The sequence below is a fragment of the Alexandromys fortis genome, unplaced genomic scaffold, assembly GCF_014885135.2.
Source record: "Alexandromys fortis isolate MF-2015 unplaced genomic scaffold, M_Fortis_MF-2015_v1.1 scaffold_2_1_26212458, whole genome shotgun sequence".
NCBI classification, from domain to species: Eukaryota; Metazoa; Chordata; class Mammalia; order Rodentia; family Cricetidae; genus Alexandromys; species Alexandromys fortis.
Window position 1 is genome coordinate 8,618,518 of NW_026067930.1, and position 27,768 is coordinate 8,646,285.

General features: G+C 49.1%; 1 protein-coding gene and 1 long non-coding RNA gene across 3 annotated transcripts in view; one reads left to right on the plus strand and one right to left on the minus strand.

Annotated features, from left to right (window-relative positions):
• Window positions 1-27,768, plus strand: part of St3gal1 (ST3 beta-galactoside alpha-2,3-sialyltransferase 1) — a 74,189-nt gene that overhangs the window by 22,642 nt on the left and 23,779 nt on the right. For both annotated transcript variants that reach the window (XM_050144889.1, XM_050144890.1), the window contains exon 3: window positions 26,573-26,627. The gene's annotated coding sequence lies outside the window, so the exon portion shown is untranslated. The remainder of the gene's footprint in view (window positions 1-26,572; window positions 26,628-27,768) is intronic.
• On the minus strand, window positions 2,822-5,791 carry LOC126503313 (uncharacterized). The gene is made up of 4 exons (XR_007592252.1): window positions 4,831-5,791; window positions 4,376-4,657; window positions 4,063-4,139; window positions 2,822-3,812 (listed from the first exon to the last, which is right to left on the minus strand). It is a non-coding gene; the product is annotated as an uncharacterized lncRNA (long non-coding RNA).

Genomic DNA, 27,768 nt, shown 5'->3' on the forward strand with positions numbered 1-27,768 from the left:
GTTCTGTCAGTGCCTTGATGCCTCTCAGGGAAGAGCGGTGTGGCAGCCACAGTGAGGACCTGTGCATATGCGTTCCTACCGTACATTCTGAGCATAGTGCTAGCGAGGATGTGTGTATCTGTGTAAGACAAACCCATGTGTTTATATGTGTATAAGTGAACATCCACATCTATACATATCATCCAGATTATTACTAAACAAACCACATTCATTGATAACTTTTCTCCTCACGGACAGAAGCAACTTAAGAAAGTGTGTATTCTAGTTTACGGTTTGAGGTATAATCAGTCCACTGTGGCAGAGAAGTTATGGTATCAGGAGCATGAGGCAGCTGGTCATGTAGCATCCACGCTTGGGAAGCGGAGAGAGATGAATGCTGGTGTTCAGCTTGCTCTCTCCTTGTGATTTAGTTCAAGACCCCAGCCCATGCGTTGGGTACCACTATGATTAGGGTAGACATTCCCACTTCAGCTAATTCAGCCTAGAAGCCCCCTCCCGTAAGACATACCCAGAGATTTATTTCCATGGCAGTTCTAAACCTCATCAAGCTGACCATTGTGTTGACTTATCTGCAGTCACCGTCTTGGGAGTTTCTGCCGATGACGCTAGAACATCCATGAAATTCCAGTCTACGTTGCTATTAAACGGCTCAGTACTTCTCCAAATACCACTTTATTGAACTGTCAGTCATGCCACATGGCATTGCCACAGAAAGCAGCCACTCACAGTGAGGGGCCAGCTGGCCTTTCTTGATGGACACCTCTCCCATATCCGACCCATGTATATGGCCCAGAGCACCCAAACCCAGCCTTTTAAAGGAAGGTACACAGACAACATCTAGCCGTGTGTGGTCCCAGTGCGAATGCAGCACATGACCTCTTGTCCTGAGCTCAGAGTGGGAGGAAGACTTGAACTCTCTTCTCTTGTCCTGGGTTTGCCCGGCTGAGCTGCATTAGCGAGGAAGCCTTAGCATCAGCACAGCTGTGTTTCCGGCATCACTTGGCAAACACTCGTTCCCCTCACGTGTCCACAAGTGTTTCTGAGCTCTTGGATGTGTCAGGTGCTCTTCTAGACTAAGGCCCAGAAAGTGCACATCCTAGCCAGGAGTGGCAAAGGGGAAGGAGGAAGCATGCATAGAAGTGGCAGGATAGTGGGCACGGGCCCCGGGGTATGGAGCATTGCCTTTATGTGGGCATCAGAGGTCTGTGCAGGTGTCTGTGGTGAGCTTGACCCCACTGCCGATGGGTGAGAAACATTGGAGGGAAAACAAAGGCTGTTCGTCACTAATCGCGACGGGCATGTTTCCTCCTTAGTAGGGGCTACGGCCCTGTAGAGAGCCAGGCCTGTTCCTGCCTGAGTCACATACATGAAAGCTCTCAGGGCTTATTTCCTCTAAAAACAACAGGCTGTGTTATCAGCCAGGGCAGGGACAGCCTGCATGCTAGGCTCAGTAGCTGAGATAAGAGGGCATTGGTGTTGTCCCCAGATACTGACCTGGGTAGGGAGGACCTTGGGGAATTTCCTTTGCTGATAGCCTTTGAGAAGAAGGTGGCAGTGTTCAGAGCCTGTGCCTCTTCCCTGGAAAAGGGGAGACACAAACAAGGGAGAGTCTTTGCATGTCCAAAGAGCTGTCAGATGGCAAAGAAGTAAGCTGGTACAGAGAACTTAGTGAGTGAGCCCAATGAGGAGAGTGTAGAAAAAGTAGATAACTTTTGTTTCTGTCTGTGTTTCCCTTCCTCAGTTGCTTGGCAGTCATTCATGGGCACCTCCAGCTCTGGGGCTTTGCTGGGCACTGGAAGTGAAAGGAGTTAGCGGGCACCATACCTCTGGGACGCTGGTAGCCCAGGCAGGGAGAAATAGATCTACCAGTGAGTGGCAGGCATGAGACATAGTTCTGGCTTTGTGGAGCCTGAGGCATATGCAATTTGGAGTGCTCTGTAAAGAAATAACATACTAAGTCATAGATTTGAAATAAAACATAAGCCTTGGTAATTGGGGTTCTCTGGGGGATGGGGTACCATTCTCCTGGTGTGGGACAGTCTCAGTCTCCAGTGGATTTGCAGCTGAGAGACTATCAGGCTTTCTTTCCTGGGTCTCTGGAGGTTGTATGTGTGGGGAGCAGGTCATCTGCTAAAGCCTGGACATAGCCCGAGAAGGAACGCCATTAGGAGGACAGGAACATCCACAGTAGTGTTTGGTGACATGGGTGTTCCTGTCTTTATTTTCTGACTGGTGAGATGGGATAGTCTTTTGTTCCCTTTGTGCTGGTAAACTGTTCTAAGGCATAGTCTATCTTCAGGCTAACTGTGGTAGTTTGAGAATGGCCTGCCCCCCACCCCCAGGCTCATGTATTTGAATGCTTAGTCACCAGGGAGTGGAACTGTTTGAGGAGGATTAGAAGAATTAGGAGGTGTGGCCTTGTTGGAGAAAGTATGCTGCTGGGGGTAGGCATTGAGGTTTCTCAAGCCCACACCAAGCCCAGTATCTCTCTGTGTGTCTGTCGCCTTCAGATCAGGATGTAAGGCCCTCAGCTACTCCACCAGCACCATGCCTATCTGCTTCTAGTCATGATGATCATAGACTAAGCCTTGAAAACTCTTAACTCAAATTAGATGTGTTCTTTCATAGGAGTTGCCTTCATCGTGGTGTCTGTGCATAGCAACAGAAAAGTAACTAAGATGCTAACCTAGTGATCCCACTTCCAGGCTGCATACTAGGGATCAGCCGAACTGTTGAAGTACTGAGCTGTAGTGGGGGGGGGGGGGCGTGTGGGCGGAGCATGTGGGCGTACCTCCAGAGACTTGGTTGGAGGTCAATTCTAAGAGCACCTGGTCAGCCACCGTAGAAACTAGCTATTGATAAGCCAGGTGTACACCACTCATCAAGAACTTATTATTTTATTTTGTATAGGTGACTTTGTATAGTGTTTCCTTAGAAACTATATAAGCCTTTTATGGAACAGAGGGATGGGGTGGTTTAGTAACGTATTCCCAGGCACATAGCTCCTAGCTGGGCTTTGAAGTTGGGGTGTATTTCCAGAGCCATGCCCACCAGCTCTGTTGCCTCTCCAGGATCCTTGTTTCTAATTCTTTTATAGCTTCTAATACATCAGGAAAATAGCCTGAATGGGCAAGTTCAGGAACAGGGTTCAATAAAATACAACTTAGAATGGAGTCATTCATAGTGAGACCACGTAGAGTTTTCCCTAGAACGCCCGGATGTTCCGGGTGTTGGATGCTAAGGGGAAAGCCCCACGTATGTACAGAAAACAATGAAGAGTGGGGGCTGGCGATGTTGAGTTCTCCCTCTGACTTGTATACGCTCAGTTGAGCTTGTTACAGCAGGCTATTTACCCACACGTCCGAGCACCTGTTCCATTGTCCCGATCCTGAGAACACTGCAGCATTTAAAGGTCAAGACCAGGAGTGTTCCTGCGCTTGCTGTGGCCTCTGCCATTGACTGCTCCTTCCCTCCGGTACCAGGTGTAAGTCATATCAGCCTCCCTTAGATCCACCGCTTTGCCTCACGGGGAACAGATGCTTCCAGTCACTCACTGTGGCCAGGCCCAGTGTCTCAGGAAAAGAGGGCCACCAGGGCATGGAAATTTCACAGGTGCTTTTAGAAGCCAACCCCGCACACTGAGTACTTCACTCTTCACGAATGACCAGCTTTGGGGCTGCTCACGTCCAGATGGTCAGTATCCAGGCATTTATAGGTTCTGTAGGTGATCTTAGCTGTAGACATGTTTCCATCTGTGGCCTTTTTCCTTCCATCGCTCCTGTCCACAATATCCCAGGGATAGAGTTCGAGTTCTGTGGGAGAAAGGACAAGACTCAAAGTCTCCCACAAGTCGCCAGTCTCATCCTAGCTCTCCCAACCTCCTGCTAGGCACAGAGCAGCAACCTTCAGAGCAGTGATAGTGTGGATAGTGTGGTCTGAGTGCAAATCCTATTTCTGCTACTCACCAAGTCATGCTGACCTCAGTGTCCTTACCTGTGAAATGGGCAGGATGGCTAAGGATAGCCTGAATTAGTTAATATACAGAAAAGTGCTGAGTCTTACCAGGTAGGGCATGCTCTGATGGCCACTGTGAGACAGAAGAGTCATCAGTAGGTGTTGCTGGAAGTACAACTCTTGCTCTGGAGGAAAGGAAAGTTTATTCTGAGCCAAATGTAAGTGACTGTGGATCAGGAACACAGATTCAGGTTGCCCCCAAATTATGTAAATCCCCACTAAGTGATAACATGGACTCTATAGCCACAGAACAAATGAAAATCATAAAACAGTTCATTTACCGGGGACTTCAGTGGAAATATCAACTGGGCAGGTTGCAGCAGAGAGGATGGATATCTCTGCTACAGCTCTCAAAGGTTACCTGATGACGAGCTTAACTTTTGATGTGCTGGACGCTTGTGGCATGTTGAGACATCCTGAAGTTTCCACTTGAAGTTGAAAGAATATCAGATGAGAGGTAGTTGATAATTGGGTCTTAAGAAGACAAACATGGCCCATAATATTGGTTTATAAGATGGAGGTCTTATGTAGTCAAGATGGCCTTAAACTTGCTAGGTCATTGAGGACGACCTTGAACTCCTGCTCTTCACGCCTCTGCTTCCCCAGTGCTGAGATTCCAGGTAGGCAACACCATGCCCCGCTTCTGCAGTGTTAGGGAATAAACCCAGGACACACTGAGTAAACACTCTACCACCTGAGTTACAACCTCCAGCCCAACTACAACAGTTCAGCTACCCACGATCACGGAGCACTACTTAGACTGTAAAACCTTCAACATAGGTGTGACTTTTTTTTTCTGTGAACTTGAGTCCTCACCGAATGAGTGGTCACGGGGTAGAGATATCGGTGTGGTGTCCTAGGTCTTGTGACCCTTCCAGGAGGTAACCTGCTGTGCCTCAGGAACTTCAAGCACCTGTGGGTTGCATAGTCTCTTCCTTGCTGGAGGGCATCTTCCTCTGCCTCCTAATGAGTCACTTGTCCTCTCTTCTTCAACACTCAGTGTGTGCACATGTCCTGTCTTCTGGGAATCGTCCCTCCCATTTCCATTTTCCCTTCAACCAGGCCTCCTCCCTTGGCATCTGCCCATCCCCCAGTCCTGAAGAGCCCTGTGTAAGTTCCTGGAGGAGCAGGGCTGGGTTTTCTTCCTTCCCTTGTGAGCTTTTACCTGTATCAAGTGCAGATTTTCCTTGCCAGCACTGAGGAAGGTGATGGACCAGGCACATCCAGGTATTCCCAATGCACTAGAAAATGCAACCCAAAGCCAGGATATTTCATTCTGCTCTCAGCACCATAGAATGGCCCACCTGCTAGATCATAAACACAACATTCAGGGTGTATCAAGCTGAGTGGGTGAGTGCTAGGCAGGCCTCCTGGGGAATCTGTCTTTCCTCTTCAGTCACCCCAAGTTCCAGCTACCCTGTGACAACACCCAAGACCTAGTTTTAGAGCAGTAGAAACTGAAGACCCTGTATCTGTGGGCTTGGGGTCTTGACACTAAGGGAACCATTGCTCTTTCTGGATACTGGTCCAAGTAGCTGCCACTTACATGTCTGCATACTTCCCACTTTCTTACGCAAACACACCCCAGTAGCCTTCAGCTCTTTCTGATATCAATGACTGGATAAGGAGGAGGAGGAAGGAAAAGGGAGGGTAACAGAGCCAGCCTGCCTGAGATCCATTTGGCAGGCCTTTGTGTTACATCCCACTGCATGTCCAAGAGGCTCTTCGGGGAAGACGCGTCACTGTGTTGCTCAACGGTTTTTGTGTAAACACTTTTTCTGAGCACTAAAGTTACCCCTGTGCCGAGAGTAAAGGCCATCAGAACAAAAACAGGAAAGGGACCTTTAAGGCTAGAGACACAGACTTGCTTTTCTCTTTGTCAGTTAGAACAGAACCTGCCCCCTGCATGTAGCAGCCTCTGCAAATGGGCGGTCTGCTCAAATCTAGGGATCAGGGACCATCTCTCCCTGCCTTGAATCCTGTACTTGGTTCAAGGAGAGTCACTCCGAGAGTATTCCAGGAATCACCCTGGGCAGTCATTGTGCTGCCTGGTTGTTGTGTAATATTCCAGCAAGCAACTGTAGAAGCTGGAAGTTTCCACCCTTCTCCATTGCTGTGTATTCATATGTCATTGTCAATAGCCCTGTGGTGTTGTGAGCATTTCCCTTCCTTTGAACTGTGTCACTGGGACGAGTTCCCGGGAGGAGTTGGAAGTGCTTTGAGAATTTCTGCCACCTGTTTGCAATGGTGACCTTGTGGAAAAAAAGCCAGGAAGATGGGGGAAACGGGAGCTGGAAGATGATCCCAAGAGGCTGCGAGAGGGACGGAGCAAAAGCCAAGGAGATTCCACAGCTCATGGGATCGTGTGACAGGCAAATGGATCCTTTTTCTGCGGGGCTCAGTGTCCAGATCTTGGAGGAACAGGAACAAGGAGGGGTCAGGCAAAAAAGGAGGCAGGAAATGGGGTGATGGGAACTTGTTTCTGATATAAAGAGAAGCCTTTCTCCAACCTTGCACTCTTTAGGGGCTACTGCATAGATGCTAGCAGTTAGTGAGCTACACTGGACCGTGACCCATCTCGGGTCAGCTTGGGTTGTTGATACTCTACGGGCAAAAATAGCTCAAGCATGGCTCTTGGTTCTCTAAGTGTCTGCCAGGCCTACAGGCCATTTATACCTAGTGACAGTACTTCAGGGCTTCATGATATTACGAGTGCCTTTGGACCATAAGGGGGGAGTGCACACATTCTGTGTAAATTCAGAATTGCAAGATTGCAGCATCCGGTGGAACCCAGGTAACCTTGGCTCTGCTAAATGCCCTGAAGTCCATAGTGTACAAGACTTCATAGTGTACGCCACACTTTCATCACCGTCTGTGGCTCGGATGTCAGAATGGTTAAAAAAGGGAGGGACAGCAAGGGTCCTTCACATACCCAGCAAGGCCTGGAAACTGTCCCTTGTTCTGGCTGCAGGAAAAGTCTTGCACTTTGTAGGCAAACCATAATGCCATAGGGACAGGCTTGCATGTGAAGGGCAGCTTGGGACTCTAGCCAAGAGGTCCTCTTGAGAAATGGCGTGCCTGGCGTGTGGCCTGGCTACATAAGGTAACTCTACTCTGCTCGCCACAGGATGCCCCTCCACACTGCATCTGGACAGTCCAAACCATATCACTCACATAATACAGATGTGTTAATATACACTGTACTGGATGAAAATATTGAAGAATTCTTGAAATGTTTACTTCATTGTCCAAAAATAGTAATAATTGATTATAAGTTGGCAACGGCAGCATTTTAATGAAAACTGCCTAGAAATGGAGTTGGTGAAGAGAGTGGTGCTCTTGGGCAGATCTCATCAGTGTTTGGCTTAGAGGACACCTGGAATGCCAGCGGCTGCCTTTGCTTGAGTCTGCCGTGAAATCGAATGTCGTCTGCCCTCATGGGCAGGCGTGAAAGACCAGGAAGCCCAGTGTTAATGTGGAATGGTCCTGACTATGAACTCCACAGAGGGACGGTGATCCTTGAAGACCTCTACTTGGAGCATAATCTGAGCTTCCTCCCCTCCACACACCTCCTCCCCTTTTCAGTCCTGAAGATGGATATAGGAACAATGGGTCCTTGGGCTGTCTTAGGTTTGGTGGGGAGGGGCCGTGTTCCTCAGCAAGCTGCAGCAGCGAGTCCAGAGAACACACCCAGCTGTTGAAGTTTCCCGTGCCTTGCTCACTCCCTTTCTCTATAAACTGAGATAACAACACCTACTCAGAGGATAATTATGTGAGTCAGTAAGTTAATAGTTTAAAACTCCGAGAGGCAAGTAGAGCGGATGTGCTGCAGAACTTGTATGCACATATCTGTGCATGTATTCCTACATACATACTCACATGTATATATATATATACATATATATATATGCATGTATATATGTGTATGTGTGTACTTACTGTATCCGTGTATATACATATACATAAGTACATATACATAAGTACTATATAGTATGCACTACTTATGCCATTCTGTGCATACCATATGCACTTATAAGTATATTACATGACTATGCATATACTAAAGCCAATTTAAACAAATCCCACTGGTCATTCTAGCAAAAGTCACCCCCTTCATGTTTTTCCTGATATTTAGAGTATATAATAACCACTTTATCCTGTCTCTGCACCCAGAATGAGGGACATAGGACAGTCACTGGTGTGTTCAGAGGTGCTGTACAGAACGTACTTACAGAGGTGGGATACAAATGAGTGATCAGTTGTTAAGAGCCTGCTCCATTTTTGCTGTCCTGGAACTCCTCTTTAGGCTGGCAACAGCTCCTGGTTGGCTGTCTCCTGCCTTTTGCTGTCGTTTCTTCAGTGCCTGGATATGATAGGAGTCCGCTCAGAAAACCCCAGAACTAGCCCAGGACCCACAGAGCCTGTGCTGGGAACACTTCCTTGGGGCTCTCTGCCTGGATGCTCACAGTGCGAATTGTGCAAAAGTGCATGTGCCTCTACCTGTGAGACTCTTTAAGACCGGAAACAAGGCTGCCTTCCTGTTCTGATGCAGTTGCACCTTGGGAGGCGGGAGGAATGTCCCCAGAGGCCATTGGTGAGGTCCTGAAGTGACACTTGCCTAAAGACATTCTAGGAAGGCCTGTGCTGGAGTGTCTGACTCCAGTAGTATTCTTTCCTAGGTTCAGCTAACAGAACCTACTGCAGAGTCCGGAGGGAAGACAGGGCTTTCTGAAAGGTGCTCCCTCACTGTTACAACCCAAACCCCTCAGGAAGCCCAGTGCGCCTGGTGAGAGTCATGTGTTACTGAGAGCCCAGAGAGTCCTTGGTATGCAAACTTGTGAGGAACAGAGGAGGAGAGAATTTGGGAGCGTTGACCGAGTAGCAGACGAGGAGTGGGTTAAGAGTGTGGCCATCGAGGGAGCAGAGCTGTTTTGCAGAGGGGACCATTGTGAGCACTAAGGACCCAGGAAGGTCCCTGGAGAACACAAGGGCAGAGCTCACAGAGCTGCCAGTAGGCAAGAGCAGTGGATGAGACAGAGAACATGATGACGGCTGGGGCGGGAAGGCCTGGGTAGCCTTGGGCGATGCTCTACCACTACAAGGATGCCATCCCATTCCTGTCTGAACTTCAGCGGCTTTCTGGGGCCTTCTAAGTTCACACTGGGTCAGAAGCCTCCCCTAACACCCCACCAACCTGGGCCTATAATGTCCCACAATATCTACATCTTTCTTGGGAGTATGTGGGGGCGGGCAGAAGGCTGGTCCTGATTTTTATAAACTCCAACTTCATCCAGGAACATCTCTCCAATCTCAGCCCCTAGGACCCTTCCTATGCACAGTCTCCTCAAGAACTTTTGTTTCCCTACCCTCAAATGTCACATCTCTTTCCTTCGTGGGAACCTGTTAATAACCAGCTGTTATTGCCTGTCAGATTCCCCCTGTAGATGCCAGATTCCACAAGTTCAGCCTCAGAAACTGCAGCCCATGTCCACATGACCAATATCCTCGGCTTTGCTGTGGCCAGAGAGGTATAAAAGCCCTTTGTAGGTGGCCTGTTTCTAGCAGCTTAAGGGCTACAGAGACAGGGTTGGTCCCCAAGTCTTGCCTGATGTGCGCTTAGTCTCCTATGACCACACATTGTCTCCAGCATGGTCTCCAGCCGAAAGGCGTCGCTAGCTTACTCTGCAGCGCTCTCTCTTTGCACAGGCTAGCCTCGCTGCCCAGGAGCCCTACCCATGTCCCTTCACCCAGCAAATGATCCCTTGACCCTATTGCCTGGGTTGTTCTTGAGAACTAAGCTCACAATCTGTCCACAGGGCCGCCATGGCTGAGCCCTGGCATTCCACACACACAGCTTCCTGCACCTCTCTCCATCCTTTCTCTGTGTGGTTCCCTCAGCCCTCTGTGAACCAGGGGGACTCCACCTTCCATGCCAAGCTGGAGTGTACATGTAAGGGCCCACTGAACTCTTAACCCTCTGAATTCTTATTCCAGGAAACCACGGTGGTCTATTTTTGTCCAGAGTTCTAACTGGGACCTTGTGTTTGCCAGTGATGACAGGCCTTCATGGTAGTCTCTGTTGTCTGAAGCCCAGAATTCTCTCTATTCCACTCTGATCTTTATTTGTATTTCAAAGAACTCACAGCCATTAGGCCCCAGGTCCTCGGAGATTGTTTGTGAAAAGACAGAAGTCTGGGTAGAGAGGAAGCCATGGGCGCCTTGAAGGAAATCATACAATTGGACTAACTTAATGTGGAGGCCTCCCGTGGGAATTTGATGGCTCCAGATGGCTTGGGAACCCTGACATTCTTCATCAGCTCTTTCCATCTTCCCACCTCTTATTCTAGAACAGCCTGCAGGCCCTGAGTGGTAATGGAAAGTAACTGGGGGGTGAGGATCCAGGCTGTCTAGAGACAGGGCTGGGCAGGTGTGTTGTGTTTGCAGATGGGGGCTACAGAGAAATCAGTGCCTTCATCTGGGCCCAGCCTTCCAATTCCAGGCTTCTTTCCCAAGCTCAGGCACATGGTGAGGACTTCATACCTTTCTAGCCTGTCATTCGAGGCTGTGTCAACTTCAGGCAAGCCCCGCCCTTCATCTTCCCATCAAGTCCTTTAACCCTGGTGGACTTCCAGGGCTATCAATGCATCCATACGCTTGCTGGGAGCCATTTGCCTTACATATTGTGTTGAAAATCCCATACATCAGATCCCAGGCTCCAGGGAGCAGGAACCCTAGTCTCTCTGGGACCCTAATTATCACCCACTGTTAGCTGGCTTATGGTTGTTCCTGTTGGCCATCTTTGCTTGCCCTCGGTATGACAAAGACTTAAGGAAACTGATTTTAAAGTGGGAAGGGTTTATCTGGTTTCAGGGAGCTCAGTCCACCGCTGTGGGTAAACAGAGCAGAGCATAGGTGACCAGGAAGTGGAGAGAAGGCCATACCCTTCTTCAGTAGTATGAGGGAAACTTGTTCTCCCAAAGGGTAACTACCAAGATGCCATGACTGGGATTTTGAACCCAGGTTTCAGGCACTCCTTCCTTCATTGTGTAAAGTACCACGTGAGTTACTTCAGAAGGTAGCTGGGCCATCTTGTGTGCTGCTCTGGCTGAGGTAGCTGCCTCCGCAGAACCTCCGCAGAACCTGAGATTTTCAACTCTGACATTCAGTCACAGCACACCCCTATGAGGACAGACAGCAGACTAGCGTCAGACTGCACCCTGCCGGTGACCCTGCTCTACAATAGAGAAGAAACCTCTGTGCTCTGGAGCACACCCTATCTCTGGAGGGTTTCGGTTGGAATTTAAAGACAACAGTTGAGCTGGGCACCTTATGAGTCTTAGGAGGTGGAGTCACACCACTAGCCTCTGTCACAAGGCACCTTAAGAACTTTGGTTTTGACTTTTAAGCGTTGCTGGGGCAGCATTATGCTCCTCTTCCTGGGGTGTCTTCTCCTGCTTCATCGACTTCAAGCTGAGCCTCTGGAAGTGTTCACTACCTCTTGGCTGATACTCTGGAGGTCTTGCTCAGGCCAGGGACCATAGAGTGGGGGCTCCCTACCCAGCATTGGGCACCACCAGTTTTCAATGTTTTAAATTAGTCAAGACAGTTACATTTTCCAGTCAGAAAAATTGTTCTGCGGCCACTGAAAGAAATCTTGAAACACTAAGGGAACTAGGAAAGCCCCAAAACGAAACAACAAAACAGATAGACACCCAGATTGCCATGGGCTGTTTTTCCCAGTGACTACCCAGGCTGTCTCTGTATTTTAAGCTCTTTTATTCTCTTGAGTTCTGGTTCAGCAATGGTTTCTTCAGGCTCACCTGCCTGCACAGCCTGCGCAATACAGCAGACACTTCTGGTGCTGCTGGAAATTCTGAGGGTGTTTTGAGGATGCTGATACTGCGTAGCCCGTCTGATAATCTATGACTTACCGACCTAATGAGTTTTTTTTTTTTGACAGAATCTTTTCATATCCCAAGCTAGTCCCAAATTTTTTTATGTAGGTAGGGCTAGCCTTGAAATGTTGATCTTCCCGCCTTCCATTCCTCAGCACTGGGATCACAGCCTGCACCATGCACTGCCTTGCCCCATCCTGATGATTTCCTTGCCTGTGTAGGAGCACTCTGGCACGGTGCTCGCTGAAATGACATGATGATAAACGTCTGCTCACACAAAAATGATGGCACGCTAAGCTGTTTCCTGGAATAGGCTCCTAGGAGATTCTCAAGATGTAAGGGGAAAGCCTGCTTCTAGACTTTTCGTGTCTGAGTGACTGTTCTGTTGTGCCAGACAGTAAGGCTGTGGCGGAGCAGACCTGGCAAGGACCAAGCCTCCTGGCTGGGGTTTTTTTTGACTCTTTTGCGCTGAGCAGAGACCAAACACTAGGTGCTCCTGGCTCAGCGGAAGGCAGAGATGGGCTCTGACTCAGCATCCTACCTTGAAGACTTGGCAGCTGGATGAGGCCTCATGATCATATCAAGTTTGTCTTTTGGGCTGGGATGACTCAGAGCTCTTAGAAGGCTGGCCTGGAGTGTCTGGGCACAAAAGCTTCTAGGCCAGGAAAGGGGTAACCTCCAGCAAGATAGACTTCCCCGAAGAATAACCACAAAACAAGACAAGCAGGAACCTACCCACTAGAAGCCCTATTTCCAGTCTTATTCTGCATTCTTCTTCAAGGACCTTAGGGACATTGAACCTGACATGCGTCCCTGCCTTTGTTTACTCTCTGCCTTTCCTAGACCCTCAGCTTCACCTTGTGGTCGGGTTTGTTCCTGCCGTGGCCCTCCTACGCCCAGGACATCACCTGGCCCAATGTAAGAGCTCAGTCATCATGGATATTATGAGTACAGAATGAATAGGTGAAGTTGTGGAGACCCAAGTTTCATAGCAGTAACAGTCCTTCACCTACTTCAGTTTTTCAGTTCTAGAAATGTTCTCTATGCCATCTTAGACACCAGGAATGACAAAGGATGGTGGCCATCTCTATATTTCCTTATTCCTACCACTTGGCCACCATAGCAGACGATGCTACAGCAATACAGTCCCATTCTATCGTAAATCATGCCATAGCATAGAGTCTCGTGTCATTGCAAATGGTATCATAGTAATACAGTACCCTGCAACTGTAAATTCTTTATAGACAACCATTTTTCTTCTTTGAACATGCGTGATCATAACCTCCTGGAGACTGTTTGATAATTTGAGCAGCTCTGGGATTCTCCCAAGAGGGGAATTGCTGGGATATTGCACAAGCCTATAGGAAACATGCCTTCGTACTTCCAGAAGGTTCTTCAGCATGACTAATAATCCCCCCCTCATTCTAAGCAAGGATGAAATCACAGCAACATGTCCCAGCCTGCCCATAGCATCTGGTGCCTTCTCATGTCCACCATGCTAATCTACGCCACAGGCTGTCGTCTTCTGTCTTCATTTGCCTTTTTCCAGTAGCTGAGGAGGGTCCTTGCCTTCCCCGGCTCCATCTGGCCTCCCGCCACTCTCACTTCTTCTTGCCCCTCACGAGTCAGCTGGGTAGAGTAAAGGCAACTGCTCTTGTGGTGTCACAGGCCCGCCTCTGAAGTCTCACATTCCTGAGATGAAAGCCTGTTCCAGTCCGTACAGGCTGCAGTCTCCGCCAGAGGCCTCCACCTCTCTGAACCTCAGGTCTCTACCTGCAAGCGGAGGGTTAACACAGCACCTGCAGGGAGCGTTCTCTTGGGAACTAGGAGGTATCCTGGACACATAAGACAGTGAGCAGGGGAGGACGGTTCCGACCTGAATGGCTTTGCAGCCCCTGCTGGGCTTCTGGGGTGGTGTGCCTCACCACAGACATGTATCTCTAGGTGCAGTTTCTGCCAAGCAGACCTCCAAGAAGTCGCCAACCGTCCCGGAGGAGAGGGTAGCATGACATGCTAGGTTAATTTGGTTACTTTTATTCAAATCCCTTCCAAACCTGGAATGCTACATGCAGGAAATTACTAGGACGGAGCTCTCTTCAGGAGCTTTCCCAAACCTCTCAGCTGGACCCTGATTCCACGCAGAAGGCAGTTACAGGAGGCCTTGCTGGTGGCAGAGCTCTGGGTGTGCCCTGAGGTCCTGTCTTTCCGCTAGCCACTGAGTGGGTCCCAGCAGAAGGAGTGTGTTTGTGCCAGCACGGGGTGGGAGGGACAGCTTCAAGCTGAGAGTTCTGTCTGTCCTAAGGATGATGGGGAGGGGGGAGGGGGAGGCAGGGAGATCAGGAAGGTGAGGGGCAACAGGGTCCTGTGTAAAATGTCTGCACCTCTGGCATTTCCCCAGTTGCTGTGTAACGGGGATGAGATAGGGACTTTCCGCCGCAGCTGAGCTCAGTAATGATGTGTGAGGGGACTGACGCCCAGGAGGTCAGCAGATTCCCAGAGTCCTGGGGAACAACAACCCAGGCCTCTTCGTGGAAAGCTCCGGAAACTCTGTGCTTGAGTCCCCATGAAGGTCCTACTCTTGCCCCCATTCCTGGAAAGGCTGCCTGGAAAAGCTCAAGACTGAGAGGGCTTGTGTGGTTTTCTGTGTGGGCAGCCCGCTGGCTGAGCACAGAAAGCTAGACCTGGGATTATGGGAGCTATGGACAGTTCTCATTCACAACAGAGTATGACATGGCTGTGTAACTCTGTCAGGACCATTATTCATATTCTCTCTCTCTCTCTCTCTCTCTCTCTCTCTCTCTCTCTCTCTCTCTCTCGTGTGTGTAGACCAACAGAGAAACATGGATCCTAGGAAGTGAACTCAAATCCTCCGCGAGAGCAGCAAGCATTCTTAATCACTGAGCCATCTCTCCAGTCCCCGTGCTGGCCATTTTGGTCATGACTGCCTGGTTAGCATCACAGTTATCATGGGGACTTGTAGAATGGCTGTAAGTTGTCTGGGAAAGACATAGAGAAGTGTAAGTTGTGTTTTAGCCTGTGTTCTTCTTCCTGAAGGATGACATTTGGGTTGAGGAAGGGATGGTGGGAACGAGCTGGAAGTTTCAGTCAGTGCAAAGGTCCTCGGGCAGGAATGTGCTCAGAGAGGAGAAGAGCAGATGTGAACCTAGTATGACTGCAGTTGGAGGACCAAGGCAACATGTGAGCACAGCACAGAGAGGAGAATTACGGAAGAATAGCAAGGGGGTGCCAAAGAGCAGGACACAGTCTTCAGGAGGTGGTGGCACGAAACTTACTCTCTGAGATACACCCTTCCAATAAGACCAAGACAGGACAAGGACAGTAGAGTAGTCCAGAAAACAGACACAACAGAGGAAGTCACCTCGCTCCAAAAGCTATCTGAGAGGATGGATTGCCTGTGCTGTGACATAAACAGGGATTTCTTACAGGAACGATGTAGCTTCTGAGTGGCACTCACCAAGGAAGGAAATGTGTGGCCTATGTCAGTCAGTCTTTGGAGGCTGAGGATGCCCTGCCAGGATGGTACCAGAAGCCTAGCACCTGGACTAGAGAATCTAGGAGTCCAGAACTTTCGAGGCAATATGGCACCACTCTGGGTTGCACTAGAAGGTGCGGCTCTTCGTGGGGTTCCTCATGCTGTGCTTCTCCTGACCCCAACTCTCACCTTGTTTTCGATAAGTGTGACCTCAAAAGACATTGGACTTCCTGAGGCTTTAAACTCTAAAAACTCAGTCAAGCACTTGGTCCTTAGCAGCCCCAGTGAGACCCAAAGAGAATCCCATCTTCCCTCCATGGAATTCGCCAGCCCCTCCCTCATCCCCTTCCTTCCTGAATGGCTGAGGGTACTGTTGAGAGACAAACTTTTCCATGTCAACACACCCCAAATAGGGAACCATAAATAATGCAAAGTATGGAAATCGTCAAAGTCCAGATTAGTGACCCAATGAGTTTTATTAGAGTTATTGCAAGAATTTGGGTGAGGGCTTATTTATAGGAACAGAAATGTTTCAAAGACAGCTGCATCACCAAGGCAGAATAGATGGCAGCCATAAAACCTGGAAACCTGGAGCACACGGCTCAGCCTGCCGGCAGCTCAACAGGTTACTGAGTGTCCTTTTCTGGTGGCTCAGTTGCTCTGAGCCTTTTCCAGGCAGCTCTGCAGAGGGCTATTTCATTGGCTCTGCCACACTTAGTGACCTAGTAACATACAAGAGAAGCAAGCAGGCTTAGGAGTTGGGTACTGCCTGCATAGACCCCATCTGGGGCATCTCTGTCTCTTTTCTGGTCTCCATGGCCTCATGTTACAATGGAGGAGACAGTGAGTGGACCAAAGATCTGAGTCAAAGATCTGAAGTCTTTAGTGTTTATATACTTCTGGGGTGAGAGGTGCTTAGGGATTCTGCTCAGTTTCAGGGACTTCCTGAAGCCATTTTGAACCCTTCACTTCCTGTCATACTAAGCTTCTGTGGAGGAGGGATGGAATGTTCCTATCTCAGAGGAAACTGCTATACAACACTATCTGATCTGATTGATTTGAACAACATAGGAAAATTTTCTACCTTGCCAAGCACTTCCTCTGCCTTCTGACCCAGCTCCAGAGATGCTCCTACAGCCAGGACTGTCTCATCAATTTTCCTTGTCAACTGGAAAACCCAATTTGGCTTTGCAGAGGCCTGTCTGAGTGGCTGTTTTCCCGTTGACTTTGCCATGCTTGGTGACCTGGTGACACAGAACCGGGCTTGAGGAGCTAGGTGGAGCTTTCATGAACCCCATTTGAGGAGCCCTGTCCCTCTCCTGGCCTCCTTGGCCTCTTGCTACAATGGAAGGGATTGTGAGTAGCACCAAGAGTCTGCATCAGAGGTGAAGTGAGGCAGCTTATGCTAGTATGTGTCTGTAGGCATCAGGTCCAAAGCCTGAAGACCTGAATTCAGGTGCTGACACTGTCCTCTCCAAGCTGTGTGATCCAAATCAAGGGGCTTCCTCACTCTATGCTTGTCCAAACTTGAGATGACAGGAAGTCACCTAGCCATGACTCACCTGCAAGGGTCGAAGGATTAATCTACAGGACATATTGGGAACCCTGTATAGCTAAGTAGTTAGCGTTTACTAACATAGAAAGTCCCAGGCATACAGTAGGTGATCAATAAGTGTGTAGCCTCCCATTTGTTGGTAGGCGAACCAGAAAAGTCCCATTCTTACTCTTGGTTTCTGTTTTTGCAAGAATTTAACATGCCAGACACCCTCGTGCCCACCAATCTCATTCACCTGAGCCCTCAACCCCCCCACCTCCCCCGCTCCCATTCCCTGCTTTGCTTTCCCGCCCTCAGCAGATGCTGGCTAGACAAGAATTCTCAAAAAGTGTTTGTGTGTTCTTATACCAGTACCAGGCTGTTTTCAGTACTGTAGCTCTGTGGTAGAGTTTGAAGTCAGGGATTGTGATGCCTCCAGAAGTTCTTTTATTGTACAGGATTGATTGTTTTGGCTATCCTGAGTTTTTATTTGGTTTTATTTTATTTATTTATTTATTTATTAAAGATTTCTGTCTCTTCCCCACCGCCGCCTCCCCTTTCCCTCCCCCTCCCCCAATCAAGTTCCCCTCCCTCGTCAGCCCAAAGAGTAATCAGGGTTCCCTGCCCTGTGGGAAGTCCAAGGACCACCCACCTCCATCCAGGTCTAGTAAGGTGAGCATCCACGAAACTGCCTAGGCTCCCACGAAACCAATAGGTACAGTAGGATCAAAAACCCATTGCCATTGTTCTTGGCACACTGAATATTATAGAAGAGAAAGTGAGAAGTACACTTGAATGCATTGGCACAGGAGACCACTTCCTAAAACCTGCATTAAAAAATTTGTAAAATGCTATGAAGAATGAAAATTCTATATCATGTCTGAATATAAATAATAAAAATTAATTTTGCCCTTAAAATTTTTAAAGCAAAAAAAAAGTGTTTGTGGCCCTTTGCAAGCTCTTGAGAAGAGTGCACAGTGCCAGGATGTCCACGTTTAATCCAGAAGCTTGAGAGAACGCTGGAGATTAAAGAAGGAAAGGGAAAGGCTTACCCTTCCTCACCCCTTCTCTGCCGTGGTGATGGGCACTCTCAAATCCCAATTGGAAGGTTTGCTGACAGGACTTTGAGATAAAGACCCAGGAGCTGGCCACTTTCCGCTCTGCCCTCTCAGTGTTTCAGCTTGTGATGCCTGCCGGATGCCCAGATGCCCAGGAGCGTCTGTGTACTCAGCACGGGATGCTGTCCGTGCTGATAAAAAGCTAGGCACATTTGCAGGCCATCCTTCCTGCGGCCTTACTAAAGTTGTTTTCTGCATCCCAGAGAGGCCCCAAACTGCATCCCTAGAAGCTCCAACAGTCTCGGCTCAACCCCATCCCAACGCACCTCTGAAGGGGTGAGAAGCGCAGAAAAGCAGGGGGATTTCATCAGTGTATCTTAAAGAGGTAGAGGGAGATCAGTGACCCCCAAGTTGGCTTTCTTCAGGGGTCCTGGTAGGAGCTTTACTCCTAGTTAAGATATAATCCCACTCATCATTGTCTCAGCTTCAGTCATGCAAGGTGATCAATAGGTTATTAATCTCTGTCTTCACTGCCTTTCCCATCCTTGCCCAAGGGGACCAGTCTGATTTTTTTCCAGATGAGCTGCTCTTGGGTGCAACCTCTCCTTCATAGATAATTGTTCTCATCTTGAGGGTGGGCTGTCTGCCTACAGGGCCTTGCTATTCCTGGCACTCAAGGTGATTGCAAGTTTAGGACCTTGACTTTTCTTTTTGCCCCCATTTGTTGCGTTTTGTTTGAGAATAGATCTCAGTTGACCCAGGCTGTCATTGACCTTGTCTTTGTAGCCCAGGGTGACCTTGAACTTCTGATGCTCCTATCTCCACTTATTCAGAGGTTGTACGTGAACCACCATGCTCCTTTGGAGGATGCTGAAGATTAAACCCCAGGTTTCAAGCAATCTAGACAAGTACTCCACCAACTGAGCTACAACCCTGCCCCCAAGTACCTGTGTTCTTAAAGGGGAATGAGAAAGAGAGTTTAGAGGTCATTGGTTTCTAGATGGATACTCCTTGAATAATTAACATCCTACGCATTAGCCATCTTAGGCTGACTCAAAGCAAAAGAGGTCATTGGAAAATACAGGCAGATGCGCTTGACTTTCCCCTGATGTGGGCCCAAGTGAAGAGTCAGAACATTTTAGCAAAAGAAGCCTCTAAGTGCCTGCTAAAAGAGGCCCACCACTGAGGCTCTAAACACTTTACCCGTGCCGTGTACTCAGCAAGTTCAAGTAGTCTTTTCTGCTGAGAACAGTGGGTTTCTTCACAGCTCGCCTCCGTCTCCCAGGCTCTGCCTCGGGTCCTGCAGATGCACCCTGCCTCTGTGGCCAAACTTTTGCTGATATGAGATTAAGGAAATGATGAGCTGCTTCCTGGTTCAGGTCCAGCATGGATCCTCACGTGGAGCCCAGAGAAGCCCTTGGATAGGGCTGGTCTCCAAGAGGCCACTGATACTTTCTTCCTAGGACTTCCTCCATCTTGGCATAGCAATAGCTAGCAAAAAAGAAGGGCTTGGCCTGGCTACTCCAGAGTGTACAGGTTCCCAAGGACAGAGAAAACCAAAGAAGAGGTGTGAAAATGGGTGTGTGAAGAGACTTTCGTCCTTGAGTAGTTTAATGGGCGAATGTCCCTGGACCTGGCAAGGGACCCCTTCCTTTGCCAATCTACAGGGATATTGCTTCTTCTCAGCTTGACGCCAACCCCACCATGCACTGAAAGTCTCTTCCCCTTGGAGGTTTTCTGACCCTCTGTCTTCCTGGTCTCTGCTCTCTGTGCTTTCTGAATGTCTCGCTCTGGAACTCAGCAGGATGTTCTTCTGGGGCCCTGGCCCAGTCCCCTCCCTCAGAACCCCCACACTGACTCAGAAAGTCTTCATCAGAGCTCAAGGTGTCAGTTCTGTTCCATTCTTAAAAGTGAAGAAACAACTCAGAGAGAGTTCATTATCCAAAAAAGGCCACACAGCCAGGGAACTATAGGACCGAGATTTCACCCAATGCATTCACCCCGAAATCTACGAGGACCTCCCAGGTTTGCCTGTGACAGTGAGTTGTGCAGCAGTATGGGCTGTGGCAGTAGTCACTAGCCACCAGGCTAATAAGCACCCGAAATTTACTGCCACCGAGGGACTCTTTTTTTATATTTAATTTTGATCAAATTACTTTATTGAATTAGTAGTGCTAATTGGTTCATTGATTAGTGCAACCAAGGAGCTGTTTTAATTCTAAGGTTGAATTTTAATTAGAATTAGCTACATGAAGCTTTGAAGCACTGAAAGAGCCTGTCACGCCGGCTAATGGATCAGTGGATCAGCACGCTGGCAGATGCTGCAAAGACCCTAGCATCTGGGCCAGAGACAAGGACTTAGTGCCATGCGTCACGGCAGGGTGCCCAAGTTTCCTGTTTCCCATTCTTCTTCTTGCCAAAGAGACTCAGGGCTTTTTAACACACCTGTTCACTGTTTAGACTCACGGGCATTGAGAGAAGAAGAGACTTCATCTTGTTCACGGAACCATTACCAGGATCAGAAAGGGGGCCTGGCATGTACTGGGGACCTGGTCATTTTTTGCCAAGTAACCACTGGCTGCTGGTGCAGCATATGAAGCCAGAGGACTGGACTAGATTTGGGCTGAGGATCTTGGTCTAGGAAAATCTCTCTGAACTCAGAAGGGTCTTTCTGATGCTCAAAGCTCAGATCAGGCACACACTGTGTATCGTGGTTCCTCCCAATAGAGCCTGAGGCAAGGGGTCAGTGCACATGAATTAACTAGGAACAGGGCCAGGCAGAAGGAGCTGCAGAGCAGGTGTGTGTTCCCAGCTGGGGCTGGCCTTTACTCTGATCTGCAGCACAGGGATGGCTCCATATTGAAGCAAGGGGGCCAACTACTACTGGAGTAGTGGGGAGCCGGGCTTCACTCTGATCTACAGCACAGGGATGACCCATGTTGGGGCAAAGGAGCCACCTTCCTGGGTTGGTGGGTTGGAAAGAAAGGGGATTTCTCAGGTGAAGCAACTCCTATTTGACAGGAAATTTGAGCAGTAAGTAGCAGCAGGCAGGGCTTGTTGATCAGGAGCCGGTGTAGGGCTTTCCTCAGGTTGCAAATGAATACAGTGACCCATGGGGTTACTTTACTGGACAGGCAAGTTTCAGGTGTTCATTTCTTTGGTTGGGATCCAGCTACTCAAAGTCCCTTGGGTCCTGTGGATTGTTGTAGAGATGCCAAGTGTGACCACTCTTTTCCAGTCATAGGAGTATGGAAGTAACTCACAACTGGGTGCACAGTGTGAAGTTCTGGCAGCCCACTCATGAGGGTGGGGGCACTTGACATTGGCCTGAAGGCAGTGTGGAGGTTCGAGCCCTTGCCTCTCCTGTGTGAGCTGAAGGCAGCAGGGTGGCACTTGGCTGATCCCAGGAGAACAACGTTCTCATCCACACTCCTAGGCTAGCCCACTGTATAACCTTGGGGAAAACATTCCCCAGTCTCAATTTCTCCTTTGAGAAGCAGATGGGAACAGGCAAGGGGACACTTGCATTCCACATGTGCCTTCCTATGCTCTGTCCCTTCTGTGCCTCTGTGTGCCTAAAGGTGTCAACCTTCCCTTCCCAACTGCCCTCACCCCATATGAGTGCAATGTGAACCTCTCACCCCATGGGCCCCCAAGTAGCTGCTGTAAGCAGCGATTTAGATCCAGTCCCTTGGTGCCTGTCTTCAACCCTCATCCATCAGGCTGCCATCCTTGTCTGTCCATCCCCAGCTCTCCTTTGTCAGGAGCAGTGCTGAGAACTCCATCTATCTCAGCCATTTTTTTGCAACAGCCTAAGAGCATGCGTATACCTACCCATTACATCACAGACCCTCCACTTCCTCTCTCCCACTCTCTGCTAGAAATCAGGCTGCACCCTGCAGCAGCTCTCTTAATTTAAGAGTATACACCCTGCTCTATTCTTGAACATTCAAGACCTCCATCATGTTATACATGGCCGCTCTCTCTTTCTCTCCCACTTGAAGGCCCAGTCATGGCGGCCCATGGTCACAAGGTTCTCTCTCTTCTAATAAAGTTCTAAAGGGTAATTTTCTGTCCGCTCTTTCCTGTGAACCTGCATAACTGACACCACCCTTCTTTTGCATGTGAAGACAAACAATCAGAGAAGTGAAGTGGCTTTATTTGTGGCCATTGAGGTGCTTAATGTCACCGTGGATGGTTAGAAGCAGATTTCCTGACCCCCCCAATCCATCCTTATAAATCAAATGCTTGGCGGTAGAAACTAGTCATTGCAGAAGGGACTCTGGATCTGTAAGCTTAGCTGAGTAAGGAACAATACTTATCTGCATAGCTCTAGTAGGGAATTTTGCTCATGTAACAGGTGAATGAGCTGTCAGCTGTGACTGTGACTCTGCTGTTTTCTCAGCCTTGCTTAGGCTGAGGGCAGTCTCTAAATGGTGACTAGCTTCTGTGATACCTGAAAGGACCTCACAGGCACAGTGGAGCCTTTTACCAGAGATGGCACGCATCATTGCCAGAGCAAGTGGCATGGCCATCTGACGTTGGTGAGTTGGGAGCATGTTGTCCTCCTTATCATAAAGGGCATAGGCTAGGAGGCTGGGAATAAATATTCGCACAGTAACTTTGTCTACCTGCCAATTGACTGTGTAGCTGGATGCCTACGTCTCTCTCACTTGGCTGTTGTGTGACTATCAGCATCATGATCTACTTACTAACCTTGTACCTCAGCTTCCTCATCTGTAAGGTGGGATCATGGCTAGAGCCCTGCATTCCTTTGCCGGGGCAGCCAGGGCAAAATACCATCAGCAGAGGGAGGGCTTATAGGACAGAAATGTAATACTTCATGTTCTAAAGACTGGAAATCCAAGATCACAGTATTAGCGTTGGTTCTGCTGAGGGCTCCTCTGGACTTGCAGATGGCCCCCTTTCTCCACTTCCTCACAGCCTTTCCTTTCTGCTGAGAGTCTAACTGTACACATTCATGGTTTTTGATACTACATATGCGTTGTCTTGTACTTGAGGCTCTTTAGCACATGACCCAGCTCAGCAGTGTTGGGAAAGCACCATGTTCTTGACCTCCCCGCCCTCCCCGAGCTCACTGTTATTAACTGTTGTAATGATGACTGATTCTGATCGACCTTCTCAGTCTCAGCTTCCTTATCTGGGAAGCAGGTCCAAGGAAATGTGAACTCTGCCACATCTGGCCTCGAGCTGGTGATCATGACGGTGGTGACAGTGGTTAGGGTGATGATAGTTATCCTGATGATGGTGATGGGGGTTAGTTTCATCTACTTGGTCTCCTCTAAACTCACCTGATAAGGAAGTGTAGATTAGGTTGCTCTGAGGGCAAGTCTGTAGGGGATTATCTTGATGATATTAATCAAAGTAGAAGGATCTGCTCGCTGTGAGTGGCACCATTCCCTAGGAAGGAAATTGTACAAAGTGGGAGTTCCCGCACTGTCAGGTTTCAAAGAAACTAGGGACAAATGGCTAGCTGAGTTGCTTGTTAACTTATCGAAGCAGACTCTGACTGCAGTCTCTGTCAGCCTCAAAGTACCTACTATACAGTCCTGGCTGCTCTCAGAACGTCTCACCCTACCCCTTACCCTAAACTTCTCCAGCCCCTGAGCTTCACCTTCCTTTCTCCAGTTTCTCTTTTCTTTCTAGCTCAGACATTTTGGCTATGTGCTCTCTTTGTTCTCTGTGCCCTCTGAGCCTCTCTCTCTCTCTCTCTCTCTCTCTCTCTCTCTCTCTCTCTCTCTCCTCTCTCCTCTCTCATGGTCCAATCTATTCTGCTGGCCATACTCACTCAGTCTGGAGTCTTCCAGATACCTCTGGTCTTGCCCTCCCTTATAGCTACAGTAAAAACCTTCTCCTCAACCATACCTAGAATCTGTTATGTCCTCCTTTTCCTTTGGGCACCAGATGTATAAAGTGAGGTCATGACCACTCCAAGACATGGCTGAGGAGGAGGTTTTTGTTGTAGATATGAGGAGGGAAAGAGCCAGAGGCATCTGGAGGAGTCCAGAATAGATAGGGAGAGAAAATAGTAGACTGAACATGGATAGGAGAATGGACCATGAAGAGTGGGGGAAGAGGAGGAGAAGAGATGACCAAGAAAGAGGGGCAAGAGTGAGGAAGACGGGGCTGGAGAAATGGCTCAGAGGTTAAGAGCATGGACTGCTCTTCCGGAGGTCCTGAGTTCAATTCCCAGCAACCACATGGTGGCTCACAACCATCTGTAATGAGGTCTGGTGCCCTCTTCTGGCACCTGCATGGAGGCTGAACACTAACACTGTACTGAACACTGTGTACACAATAAATAAATAAATCTTTAAAAAAAAGAGTGAGGAAGACAAAAAAGAGAGAGAGAGAGAGAGAGAGAGAGAGAGAGAGAGAGAGAGAGCGCGCACCTGGCCAAAATGGCAAGGCATGTAGGAATGAGAAAGAAGCTATGGGAAGGAGTGTCTTTTGGACTTGAGAGGGATCCTGGACTTTTTAAGACTGGAGAAGGCATGCTGACTGCAGGCATTCACCCATTAACCTCTTGCTTTCTGTTCCTGACTGGTTGCAATGTGACCAGCCCCTTCCATTTTCTGCTGCCTTGGCTTCCTCTCGGTTATGGACTGATCAGGAATCGTGATCCCAATAAACGTTTTATTCCTTAAGTTGCTTTAGTCGGGGTATTTTATCGTAGCATCAGAAAAGAAACTGAGATGGATGCTGATCATGATGCTATGGTGTTCTGTGGTTCTGTGTGATCATGTCCGCGGTGGTGGTGTTTCTGATGATAGGGATGAGGTGATGGCCATGTTTGTAATGGTGATGATTATAATGATAGTGGTGATATTTTTGATGGCGATGATGATATTTTGATGATGTAATAGTGATGGTAGTTATGAGGAGGAGTCAGGGAATAACTATTTGCACAATACAGTAGTAATGTTTGTGATGATAGCGGTAGTGGTGCTGGTCGTGGTCCTGACAATGATGGGGGTGAGGGTGGTGTCCCAGCCATTAGAGAGCACTTATGATGCACATCTGAAGCACTGTCTTTATTTTGGCCTCTGAATCTTTCCAGCAACCATAGGAAAGAATTACTATTGTCATTCTTTATAAATGGGGAAACTGAGGGACAGCCACATTCCATGACAGGGGGATGTGAAGCCACTGAATGGCAGCCCTGGGCATCTAGTCCCATAGTCAGTACTCATAAGCACACATGTAGCATGAGTATCACAAGCCCTGGATCATCCACTATGGGTAGCAGCCCTCAGCTAACCCAGAGTCAGAGCCATGGAGGGAGCATTCTGGCAATAGAGAAGAGTCGGGGCCTGGCAGGAGAACTTCCAGCCCTAGACAGGAGCAGTTGTTCAGCGCACTTGATGTTTGGTGCTGTCCTACCCATCTCAGAACTTAGGACACAAGCTCAACCAACCATCGGCCCCCCTCATTCTCAGATTCAACTTCTCTATACCTGGATGTCTGCTTCCTTCCTGCAAAAGAAGGTTCTAGAGTCAGAATTTCTTCCTGCCGCCTGCCCCTGTGTGACCTGTGACTGTTAAGTTTAGGTCAGGTACCTTTCAAGCCATGTTCACCAGCAGCAGCTTCCACACTCCGCTGTTTTGCAATTTCCATTGCTATGGGGGAATAATAGATACCTATTACTGCAAGTCTGAGTCTCTCCTCCTTACAGGAAGATTGCTGAGACCCTAAGCAGAGGGCCTGCATGTGCGCATCTCCGACATGATGGACATACATTAACTCTAGGGCAGAACTTCTGCCTCCCTGTGTTCCCTGGGAATCAGAGATAACCTGCAAACAGGCACGGATGAGGGGTTACTTATCAACTACCAGGCAGGGGACTCCCTCCCCCACCTCTGAAACCTGTAAGAGCCCCTCCCCCATCCCCCATGCTGTGTTTCTGTCAAGCTAAGAACCTGCCCAATAAATCTCTTACCCCAAAAAACAGACTGACTCTGGACCCCATTTCTGAGACCCTTACAGCAACTCACAGCAGGGTCCTGAATCAGAGGGGTCATGACCTCTGACCTTTGATCTGAGCTCAGACTCTGTCCTCACGGTCCCCAAAGTGCAGCTGACATCTTTCCTGCTGCCCTCTCCCTATGAGGCAGCCACTGCCCTGAGGTTGGGGTACGTGTTGGGCTCAGCCCCTATTTGTGGGCTCCATGTCTGCTTCCAGTTGTATCCATCCCCGAGGAGTGGGAGGAGCTGGACCTGCCAGCACCCCCAGAAGAAGTTCAGACTCTGGGCCAGGTGCTCCGCATTTAGCATTTGGGAACTGAAAGTGAGCTGAGAGGCCTGGTCTCCAGAGCCTTGCTCTTCCCGTTCTGAACAGGAAGTAGAGACACATGGCTCTGTCGCTCTGCCCTGTGCTGTTTTAGATACTTGCGTATTCTTCCCCGGCACCGAACAGTTAACGAGGCCATTACTCTACTTGAGAAGTTCGTGTTTGCTGTGTAAGGCTGAGCTGGACAAGCTGCAGGAACCCCATCTTTGGTCCTCCAGGCTTTGGCCCTCCTGCTGGTGAAGCTGAGCCATTGTTTCTGTTTTTCAGATGAAGACTCTGAGACTCTGAGAGGTCAAGGGACTCCACTGACGTGGCACAGCAGGTAAGAACAACTTTGTTTTCCTTGACTCTAGAAACTGCTCCATGGTCTCCGGGATGGTGTCAGACTGATTGTCTCCACCAAAGACTGAGCTGTGGCTTTCGTGATTTGGTGACCTCACGCAGAACTGTGGCTTACTGGGAAGAGCTGTGGGGTCCTAAACTAAGAAGGGGGCTGGCCTGTAGTTGTTCTGAGGAACGAGTCCCGGGTGACTGGCAGAAGTGCACCCACCTCCCTAAGAAGCTCGCTGAGGATGCAGCTCTCTAGGAAGCAGAAGGCTGAGCAACAGAGGGGCCAGGCACCTCCTCGTGACTGCGTCACATCCTGCCTCAGCCACAGAGGTGCCCACAGATGCATCTCACCCTCGAGTGACACAGCCTTGGGTGGTTGGACAGTTACACCACCTGGTTATTTTTGGTGGTTTGGCTTTGCGAAACCACAGGAAATTTCTCCCTCCCTGGAACCGATAATTTGCTTAGCCGGGGTCAACCAGAAAAGGAAAACTTCAGACTTAAGGCCTCAGGGTCCTAGGCTGCTTGCTCCAGGTGGCTGCTGCTCTTCCCCTCCGCCCACCCCGTTCCTTCCATGAGGTGTCAGCATTTAAGATCCAGATCTCCCACTCCTTATGAGGCCCAGGCAGAAAGAACCTGGCTCTAGGCCCTGAGTGTTCTCCAGTGCCCCAAGTCACTGTTCTTAACTGGGGGCCCCTGGGCAAAGCAGACTAGTGAGCTCCAATCTCCCCGGTCAGCAGGGGACACACAGAAAAACAAGTAACTTGAGCCCCAGTGCAGAGTCATCTCCCGGTTAAGGCAGGGAAAATGCTACAGAGCCAGGGGGAGTGGCAGCAAGGTGACTTTAAGGTGAGCAGGAGGGCCTTTGGGCAGTCACGGCTGCAGTGATGAGTCAGGTTAATGAAGTCCTGCCTCGCGGGTGTGAAGGTCTGCGTGCAGTAACGCTTGCTACCTTAGCACCAGGGACACGAAGATGGGCAGATTCCTGGAGTTCGCTGGCCAGTCAGCATAGCCTAATTGGCGTGCCCAGATCCCTCTCTCAAAACCCAAGGTGCATGGCTCCTAACAAAAGGGACATCTGTCACTGACTTCTGGCCTCCACATGCATACCTATGCACACTCATGCATCTGCA